This window comes from Camelus ferus, chromosome 9 (assembly GCF_009834535.1).
Source record: "Camelus ferus isolate YT-003-E chromosome 9, BCGSAC_Cfer_1.0, whole genome shotgun sequence".
NCBI classification, from domain to species: domain Eukaryota; kingdom Metazoa; phylum Chordata; class Mammalia; order Artiodactyla; family Camelidae; genus Camelus; species Camelus ferus.
This window is the reverse complement of record NC_045704.1, coordinates 16,347,318-16,358,648: the sequence shown is the minus strand read 5'-3', so window position 1 is coordinate 16,358,648 and position 11,331 is coordinate 16,347,318. Positions and strand designations below refer to the sequence as shown.

Here is an 11,331-nt window from a genome sequence, read left to right as displayed (position 1 = left end):
CTCTGGCTACACACCGTTCCCGGACTACATTTCCCAGAATACACAAGAGGGTGCGCCTCCGCGTTAACATACCTCGTGGACTACATTTCCCAGGATGCAGTTCGCAGGAGCCTTGGCTTTGGTTTTGACTGTAGAGCTGGTTTGGATTGAGAGTCACTTCTCCAGTGCTATTAATTGTCAGATTCCTTTTCGTTTTATTCATTTCTTGAAGCTCATGAGAAAATAATGTAAGAAGACAGTTGTTTGGGTAACAACTCAATAATTCGGAATTTTTAAAAATGCGGCCGTATAAGAGAGAAAAGCGCGGCTTGCGCTACCAAAGTAAGTTAAAAGCCAAAAACTTTAGGGGAGACAAAGGGTAGACTAAAAAATGGGAAACATAAAAGTGATCTAGGCTGAGCTGAACTTAAGGAACACTGGATTTCAAACTTGTTTCGAATGCTGGCTCCCCAAATATCAGCAATAAAACCTGTTAACGAGACAAGAACGTAGTGTAGTGCTGACCGCCGTAAGGGAGAAACGCCACCTCGACAGAGCTTTGGCACCTTGACAGTGTCGGGGGAGCCAGGAAGGCAGGGTTGGATTTACTGAGAATTGGAAGTTTGGTTTAAGGTGGGTCTTTCAATGCAAGAGACTTGATTGGGACTGCGTGAAGGTCATGATGCTACAATCCAACATTGACGGTACCAGGAAGGATTTTTGTAGACAAGGAGTCTATAGGTGCAAACTGTCGATGCTTTCTTTTGAAGAGATGGTAGAGTTGATGGGTGTTCGTGGATGTTCCTGTAATGAATAATCCAGCAATTTGCTTGGGCAGGAATTTCCTGGAATAGTAAAGGTATGCTAATAAAACTGAAGTTATGTTCATGTACCCAGTAAACGGTGGGAGGAAAGGTAGGAAATCTGTCTTCATTGTCCAAGCTGTGCGTCTTGGGGAGAGGGGGGAGGGGTTGAAATGAAGTGTTTTGACTCCTTTGCTTCCTTTATTAGCAAAGCACTTAAGGGTTCTTGACAGTGTTTTGTGGCTTGAGCTGTTCATTACAATACGCTAAGAATTTGTAAAAAGGCTATACACACGTTGATTAAAGTACAAACAGGAATATCTTTAACTTCATTTTTTTTTTCAAATATAGTGATTGTTATGGCAAACGAAAGCAGCTCCATTGCAAGGAATTTAAGAAAATATTGTGACGTGTGCATATATAAAATCCACAGTTGTTTTCTAACGCAAGTTTGGCTTCAGATGTTTGATTACATACTTCTAAGTTCTGCTCCTGACAAATAAAGTGTCCTGTGACTGAATAAGCCGAGTGAACAAGGACGTGATGATTTTTCTCATAGGCAGGAAATGTATTTTGTAGCTTTTTATTATGAAAGTTTTCAAAAATAGACAAAAGTAGAGAGAACAGTAAAATGCACCCCATATACTCATATCCCAAATTCAACTTAATTTTAAACATTTAATTCATCTATCACTATTACTTTTTAGTTATAGTAGAATTTTGAAACAAATCCCTGACATCATGTCTTTTCACACCTTGTTAAATATTTAAAAAATAAAAATATTCTTTCAAAACCACAATACTATTATCATGCTAAATAAAATAATTATTAATTCTTTAATATTTCCTAATATCCAATCTGTTTTCAGATTTTCCCCCAAACCCCCTCATCAGTGGTTTGTTCAAATCAATGTCCAGAGTCCATTCATTTTATTTGTTCAGGTGTGTTTATTCTTGAATACTATCCATTCACTTCTTCTTACAGACCTTTGACCTGTTGAGGAATCAGGTTGATTGTCATGATGATCTACATTCTGAATTTCTCCTACTGTTTATTTTTCATATCATTAGATAATTTCTTCTTCTATTCTGTTTCCTATAAAGTAAAATTTAAATCTAAAGACCTGTTTAAAGTTCATCTCTTTTGATAGAACACGTCATAGATGGTACTGGAAACATCTGAGCAAAGACCAGTTGAAGCCACATCAAATCCTTGGCAAAGCACTTCTAAGCAGGAAAAAAAAAAACAAACAACCAGTAAATATGTGAAAAATAGTGGTTTTAAAGAACCATTTTAAGGAATCAGATGAAAGGATTTTGCCGAAAAGTAGAAACATTTGGTAATAATTGTTTTGTAGTTTCACATATGAAACAGGATTAACTTAATAATAGGAAAGATAATTTTCAGATAAAGATTACTGCCAAATTAAAAAATATAATGGAGGCTTCTACTTTGACTAGTGTTAAAATAGTTATTTCCCATTAACTAGACACACACACACACACACACACACACACACACACACACACACACACACACACACACAAGGCCTATCTGTAAGAAAAGAACGTGTGGAGAATGAATTAGCAGCCCAAAATTCAGGAGAATAGGGAAATCAAGAGAAGAGAGCCAGTTACAGGAGCCAGTTTTGCCCTGAGGGGCACTGGTCAACTCAGGAAACTGTAAGGCCAAGAAACAAGGCACTTGTCTTGACACAATGATGGGAGCTACGGTTATAAAAGTTGTGTCACCCATACCAGAGCACCAGAGCTGCTTCGCAGCTGCGCTATATGAGATGCAGTGATCAACCGTCCTGAACCAGCTCTGACTTCACCACAGGGACGTGCCTGTGCAGATGAGACCTGACAGTGTCCCAGCGTTACCTTCGCTTCATTAACATGCTAAGATCTCTGCCCGAGGAAGGGGCTTGTATTCTGCTAGGCACAATTCCAGCCCGGGTGCCGAGAAGCCGGGAAGACTGCGCATGCCCCAGCTGCCCGCACCCCACCCCCTTTCCTAGAGCCCTGATGACGTGTCTGCTTCTAACCCTTAAAATCGCCTTATTCCCCTCCCTTTGGGGAAAAGGTGTTTTTATATCAGGAGTTCCCCTTCTCCATTCCCTGATCAATGAATAAAGTTTCTGCTCTGCTATACTGAACCTGGTTTCATTTAATTGGCATTTGCAACTTCAGACAAAGGACCCATTGAGGGGTCAACAACCAGTTGGGGATGGGTAACTGTTGGAGTCCAGTACCTCCCATCAGCAGGAAACTAGTAAAACTCCTATGTTTTGTGTTGGACACCAAAGCCCACTGTACCCTAGTGGGGAGAATGAAGGGGTATAGATCTGCTCTGGCGGGGTCTGAAGCATAGCCCCAAATCAGCTGGTATCCTTGAAACTGGATAGAAGTAATCTTTAATCGCTAATGCTCTCAGGCACCTAATAGTATCAAATAAAAATCCTTTTTGGAAGAAAAGATATGACCCTAAGCCTGAAATTACTTTGACAAAATTTCAAATACAATATTAATATCAGACAAAATGTATTTTAAAGCAAAAAGCATTGCTAGACCATGCAAGTTGCACATGGGTGTTCGTAATTATTTATAACAGACAAAAAGTGGAAACTACTCAAATCTCCATCACCCGATGAATGGGTAAACAAAATGTACACCCATAGGATGGAACATAATTTGGCCATAAAAAAGGAATGAAGTACTGATACAAAGATGAACTGTGAAAACATTATGCTAAGTGAAGCCAGCCTAAAAGGCCACACAGTGTACGATTCCACTTATATGAAATGTCCGAATTAGGCAAATCCATAGAGACAGGAAGCAGATTAGGGGTTGCCAGAGGCTAGGGGGGAGGTAGAATGGGGAGTGACTGTGATTGGGTGTAGGGTTTCATTTAGGGGTGATGAAAATGTTCTGGAATTAGATGGTGATGGTTGCACAACTCTGAATATACTAAACCCACTGAATTGTACATTTTAAAAGGGTGAATTTTATAGTATGTGAATCAGATGTCAATAAAGATGCTTTTTTCTTTATTTTTATTGAAGTACAGTCAATTACAATGTGTCCATTTAAGATGTTTTGAAAGAAAGCAAGGCTAGAAATACTCTTCATATTGATAAGACGTCAAATTCATCAAGAACATAAAACAATTCTAAATTTGTATGCACCTTGTATATTTGCATATTGTAAATTTGTATAATAAATAATTTGGCTGGCCTTTGTCCCAGCTCCTGGGAGGTAGTGGAGTAAGTCTTTGTTATTCCTGGCATTACACCTGATAGGTATGTGCTAGAGAGATGGATTACGGTGGGTCCCTGGACATGACTACGCTAAAGACATGACTCAGGATGCTGATCACCCCAGAAAGACCAACCGTGTGATTTGAGGTTTTTGAGCCAGGTGATACTAGTCTATGGAGAGAAAGGAGGCTGGAGATTGAGTCACATGGTCAATGACTCAGTCAATCATGCTACATAATAAAGCCCCGATAAACTCTACAGACACTGGAGCTTGTGTGAGCCTCCCCAGTTGGCTGTCCTCTGCACAGGGCTACACACCTGTGTGCTGGGATGGTAACGTGTCCGGACGCCACGGAGGGAGGACAATGGAAGCCTTGCATTTGGAACCCTCCCAGACCATGACCCGTGTCTCTCCCTTTGGCTGGATCTGACTTATACCCTTTTGCTATAATAAAACTGTAATTTGTGAACATAGTGCTTTCCTGAGTTCTGTGAGTTGTTCTAGTGAATTATCAAACCCGAGGGATTAGTGATCAGAAGTGAGGGTGGAATTGGAACCCCTGAACTGGAAGCTTGACTGGAAGTCTTGTGGGGTCTATGTCCTTAACCTGTAAAGTCTGATCTAAGTTTGGGTGGTTGGCATTAGAAGTCATTGCATCCCCTAATAATATGGGGGAATACCTCCGTGATCTCAGGGTAGGAAAAGTTTTCTTAATAAGTACATATAAAATCCACTAATCATAAAAGGAAAGACTGATATATTAGACCCTATCAAAATTAAGGACACATCTATTCATCAAAAGACACCATTATGAGACCTCACTTTAATATTGAACAAATATATTTTTAAAACCCCATTTCTAAGACAGTTGGGAAAATAAATATACTAACTGGAATGTTTGATGAGGTTACTTGAATTTTAAAAAATGATAACAGGATTATTTAAGAAGACTGAAGTTCAGCATGTATATGTGCCTAAGCGCGTGGGTGTGCATGCACACGCACACACACACACACAAACTGGTCTAAGCCCCATCTCCAATTTAACAATGAAAAATCTCAGTAGATGAATTTAAGGGGAGGACTGCCAATGATGAGAGCAAAGACAGTAATCTCTAAGAGTAAGTGACAGAAATTTCTCAAACACAGAGCAGAAATACAACCAGTTGGAAATCAAGTTGGGAAGAGAGGAGATTTGAAAGATACATCCTAGAAACCTATCATGCGAGTAAAAGGAATTCCAAAAATTGAAGAAGGAAACCACAGAGAAGAGAAAATAATTAACTAGATAATGGAAGGACACTGTCTTGACCTGAAGAAAGAAGCAACACTGCAGACTGATAAGGCTACCTACCAAGGGTCATGCCTGGATTGATGACGAAAAAAAACTCCCACCTGGGCATATCTGGGCAGAATTCTGGAATTCTAAGATTTAAAATGAAAATCTTAGAAACCCTCAGGCAGAAAGAACAAGTTACTCATAAAAGCAAAAGAATCCACTGATACTGAACTCTTCCTCTACAAAACAGGAACACAGAAGAAGGGAGGAGCTCTCCCACATGCTAAAGAGAACAGAACAGCAAGCCAACAGTGCTCTACTGAAGCTACGTGCCATTTACTTGTCGGGGCAAAAGGAAGGATTGGCCTGAACCCAGAGAGTACATCCCCACAGGAGGAAAACACACAGAATTGCTAACCACCAAGTGCTGCCTGCAGCTGTGGCTCCCGAGAACTATAAGCCTGAGGAGAAGTACCAGCCTCACGACCTAGATGGAGCCAAGATGCCCTCTGGTTCTATGCTTGTTCCAGCTACTCCCATATCATCAGGAAGCAGCAGCTCCAGACTATCATCTTATAAACCAGGAGATACTGGCAAAGAAGACCAGTCCAACATCCTGCTCATGCAGCAGAGGCTGCACCCCATGAGAAGCAGGGTCACTGTCCTGGCCCCCAGATCCAGAGCAGTGGTGAGACTCCACCCCTGAGGAGAGGCAGGCCATAAGGACCACAGCCCTGTGGCTCTCCCTAAGGGGAATGACCTTATTTGAGAGTGTGGGTGAGTTAAACTTCATAATGTCAGAGATCCCATTTTACATACATTTATTGCTTTAGTAAGCTGAAGTTCATTGCAAAATCTAAAAAATAGAAGAGAACTATACTGAATACCTTCTAATGGCCTATATTGACAAAGGATATGACAAGGAATATACATGTGTGTCTGCATGTGTTAGAGCAGGCAGATAGCTAGATATGAGCAGAGAAAGGGGGACACAGACCAAATGGCAGGAATTGGGCAGAAAGGAGGGGCACAAGCCAAATACAGGAAAATATACATTATGTAAGCACCAGGGGTCGCTGGGCAGAGAAAGAAAAGCAGGAACTTTGGGGCTGATAAGGGGCCACACCTTTTGGCCTGAAGACCAACAAAGAAAGGTGAGAAAAGACAGGAATTTCCAGCGTCTGAATGTAACCTTTTGCTCATTATGCCCTCATTTCAATAAAATTAGCCTTGCAGATCAGAAGTACCCATCATGCACTGACGCCATGACACTTCTGATCCAGACTAAATAAGGACAAAAATCCCTCCTCCCTGTGGGAAGGTGGAGTTGGGATGATATCAGGAAATACGACCCCCAAGCCCTTTCCTCCTCAGTGAATGTTCCACTCATTCATTTTTACACCCTACGTACCTAACTTGCCAAAGAAACTCAGGGCAGCCGCTCACCTGAGCCTGCCCACTCTCTCCTTGAGAGTGTACTATCCATCCTTTAATAAACTCTCACTTTACTTTTTTTAACCTCTACGTCTTGTCTCTGAATTCTTTTTGGGACAGGACAAGAACCTGGAACACCGGTTGCATCCACAGGCAGCATATGTATAAACAAATCACTGGACTTGCAGACCGCAGAGACACACGTTAAACATTTTGAAATATACTAACTCCTCTCCAAAATGTATTCATTTTTTACAGCTACTTATAGAGACAACTATGTAAAAATGTCAAGCCTACTCCATTAATGTAAACATTTGAAAATAAAATGACCAAATGCCAACAATTAAAAAGAATTTTTTCCCCTTGGGGTCTGGGAGGGAGAATACTGGATAGGGAACTTGACAAAATTAATATTCAAATCCAGCATAGCTGTACCTAAGAAGTGTTAATGGAAGGAATGCTATGGCAGTTTGAATACAATTACATCAAAGCTTCCTGAAAATATGAAGAATAAAACAAGCCAACTATCAAAGTTTTACTATGACAACTTTTGTCATTAGTAACTACTTTTGACACTTTCTAAGTGTTATAATAAAATTCTACTTGAACACTCTAGTGGGTCAAAAGATTCAAGTGTTATGGAGTGTCCTCTTACTGAAATAAACAAATTATTTTTGTTTATGTTACTGAAATATAAACAAAAATAATTTTTAGTCAGGTTATACCATCACAAAAGTCATAAAGGATAGCTGAACTCAAATTGTTTACAAGTGATGGAATATGAAACAGAGCGCCAAATAATAACTCAACTTGAGAACTGTTTTATAAATTAGCCAGAGACAGACCCTGCATATCAGCCCTAGAGTGTTTACTTCTTCATAGCAGGTTGGGACCATTAGCAAGAAAACCTGCTGGTGCCAAACTAAAATCCTTTCATTGCCAATTATTTTAACAGCCCAAATAAGCATATTGTTAGTCATTTAGAGCCTGCTTATTTTGTATACTCTGCAAAACTGCATCCAACATCTGCTAGCCATAAAGACAAACCCTGGAGTTATAACAGACCTTCAAAAGCCGCTGCCTTTAGGAGTTCCCTGACCCCAAGATTCTACCTTGGACTGCCACCGAGCAACATAACTTGGACCTGTAAGTCCCACTTCCCCTGGGAGTTCCCCTGCCCTCTTGCTCTTCTCGGTGGTGGTAGCCACACACTGTAGTCTTTGCGAGGTCTTGTGCTGTGAGACTTCCCCTCACAGATGCAATCCTGTCAAGCACCACCTAAATGAACCGCACTGTGTGCTACTGCCACTTCTGGGTCATATCTTCTCCCTTCATCAGCCCTGAGATCTTTTAACTCACTGTACGAATACAGGCTGGGGAGAGAACTGGGGCCAATCACAATAGTGTAAGACCCAACCAGATCATGCAATGCCATTGGTCTTCTGCATTTTGCCTGTTTACTTAGTTTTTGCAGGGTTCTTCAGAATAAACTTTATATGAAAATTTTGAGATGAACTTAATATAATTTTCTCCTTTTTACTCATATAACAAACAAGATCAGCATATGTACAAAGCACAAAGCAATGGTAAGTCTATGCAGCTTCAGCAATGAACAAGGCTCTGTCCTCTGAACATCTCATAGGAAACCAGTTTTTGTCATCACACTTTTAAGCACGTGATCATAGTCATTCTTTTTAATATCTCTCTCCTGAGTAATGTCTGATAAATGTCAAAGTTCTGACCGGTGTCCTTAGTGTACCACTTACAACAGTTCTCTGCCATGTAGGCTCTTAACCACTAGGACATGTCCAGCTATGGCCAAAACACTGACTTTGATGAAAATATTTTCTCTCTCTTGACTTGACCACATGACTTGATGAATTTAGATCTCATTTCAATCTTTTAAAGACACCATTTCATACAACTGTTTTCCTATGTGGATCCTCTGATAAAATTCCCACCACTCTCATCACTTCTTCAAAAATTTATCTTGGATAAATTAGATGATTCACAAAAGTCGACCTCAAACTGAAGCTCTTACCATATTATCTCATAATTGGAAGGTTCTTCTCCTGTGTGAACAGTCTGATGACACTGAAGTTGCAAAGACCATCTGAAAACCATATTGTATACACTTTTGTATTTGTATGCCTTCTCTCCGTAGTGGATACTATGATGAAGCTGAAGTCTTGAGGTGTAACTGAAGCACTTAGAACACTCCCTGTATTTATATTGTTTCTCTTCCATGTGGACTCTCCAACTAATCCAATGCCCTACAACCAGCATGGGTTCTTTGGGAGGCTTGAAGTTGTAGCCTCTGGCAGAACCTCCACCCACACTTTTCCCATCTGAATGTTTTCTCTTCACTGTTGTCTCTCTGATGGACCACAATGGCCTGACTGGAGCTTGACAGGTTCCTCATGCTTAAAGACTTAAGGTCTCCAGAGACAGAACTTTTCTGATGAGGTGGCTGGTGGTATTGACAAAAGTGATCTTTAAAAATACTATAAAATAAAATGTATCAATGTGTGAAAGACCTCCAAAACTCAGCCATTTAGTATTTTCCAAATGAGTGATGCATAATTTCACAAAACCATGAATGGATACAAGACATACGAAAAATACTCTGATACAGTTTTGATTCTACATTGCAATAATTTTAATAAACTATCACTTGTGGGATTTGGGTGCAGTGTCAAAGAAGAATATTATCTGTAGAGTCTATTAAAGTAACTCTTTTGTAACTATAACTGTGGGAAGCTGTTTTCTTTATTTCAACCAAAACAATATATCACAACAGGTAATGCAGAAAAAGATGTGAAAATCCAGCTATTTTTCTTATAAAAATTCAGGAATTAAAGAGATTTGCCCAAAATTTAAAACATTGCTACTCTTCTCATTAAATTTGTTTTTGGAAATACAGTTTTCTCATAAAAGTTAGTTCTGTTACAGGTTTATTTTAAAAGTAGATTAATAAACAATTTTAAAGTATTAATTCCTAGATAATAAATACGTTTTTCATAGCACCATCCCAACTGTAACTTGTATAAAGCCCTTAGACTGGAACTTGATAACTAAGGCTTAATTAGTGGCATTGCTCAAGACCAAATACACATCCTACATATTCTCCAATTTATGTGACTATACAGGAAAAAAATGCCAAATCCTACTTACGTGGGGCCCTGCTGCCAGGAGCCAAGGGGTCCCTCACTCCGTCCACCTTGGTGCAGTTCTTGTGAAGTCAGGGCTGGGGAAGGAAAGGAGGCTGTGAAACATCACCATTGCCCAAATAAACCACAGAGGACATTCCAATGGTATTAGAAAGGTACTATTATCAACCAATTTTACAGATGAGCAGAGGCACAGAGAGATTAAGGAAACTGACCAATGTTGTATTTCCAGGAAAAGGGGCTGACAGGTGGGGGAGGAGAGTTAGGGGAGCCGAGGGCGCGAGAGCCTGCAACCCCCCACCGCGCCCAACCCGGAGACCCGAGAATCTCCCTAAACGTGAGACGATTCCCTCAATGTGATCTAAAACTGCCGTCCTCACACCTCAAACATCTGCTTTCCCCCTCAAGCCCACAACTGGGTTGTTGTTGCTTCAAGAGCAGGTCGAGGAAGTTCAGAAGTGTTCCGAGATGAGAAACCCACAATCACTACGAGAAAACAAGGTCGTAACCCCGCCCACCTGGGCCGGAAGTGCCTGCAACTACCAGGAGCTCTAGATCAACATTTCCCAGAACTCCCCAGTACAGCCCTTTGGGAACGGAAGTGCCTGAGACTACACGGTGTTCTTGGACTACACTTCCCAGAATGTCCAAGGAGGACAACATCCACAGCCCCGCCCTTCGGGGAGGAAGTACCTGTGAGTACTTGGAGCCCCTGAGCTGAAGGAGAGCGCTGTCCACGGTCCTGCCTGGCAGGAGCAAAAGTGCTTGCGGCCACGGGGAGGGCCTGTACATTACTTCTCACAGTGCCCTAGGAAAACAATGACTACAGCCACGTCGTCTTCCTGGGAGAAAATATGGATTACTACACTGAGTACCTGGATTAAATTTCCTAGAATCCTGGAGGGGAAAACATTACAGAGACATGTAGTTCTGGAGCCCAAATATCTCCAAAAACCAGAGCTCTGGCGAACTAAGCTCCACTGACCCGTTTGCCTGGCCAGAAGAAGCTTCTTCTTCTATGTCTTCTGGATCTTCTAGACTAATTTCCAGAGTGGCTGCATGGTAGTACTTTCCGCCAGGCTGTCCTTTGGTGTTATGAACAACTGGGTTCCGTTTGGATGAATTCTGTGCCGCTGGTCGAGCCCAGTCTTCCCTGTTCTTTTTTCTCACTCCCCTATCCCTCTTCTCATGTAACTATGCTAATAAGCAGTTGTCAAGGAAATACCTTGTATAGGGAACAAATAACATTTTCTGTGGAGGAAAGACATTATCATCCTTGGCTACAAATTATCACTACATTAAAAACTACAACATAAACAATAGGCAAAGTAAATTTTAACACCAAAAAACTACTACATTGTAGTGATAAAGATTAAATTATCCAAGAACATAACACAAATGTATAT

At 40.8% G+C, this 11,331-nt stretch overlaps 1 long non-coding RNA gene across 1 annotated transcript; it reads right to left on the bottom strand.

The window, feature by feature from the left end:
• Positions 1-1,304: 1,304 nt before the first annotated feature.
• On the bottom strand, positions 1,305-11,146 carry LOC106728493. The gene is made up of 4 exons (XR_001364739.2): positions 10,911-11,146; positions 10,308-10,767; positions 9,930-10,002; positions 1,305-2,009 (listed from the first exon to the last, which is right to left on the bottom strand). It is a non-coding gene; the product is annotated as an uncharacterized LOC106728493 (long non-coding RNA).
• Between the last annotated feature and the right edge of the window lie 185 nt (positions 11,147-11,331).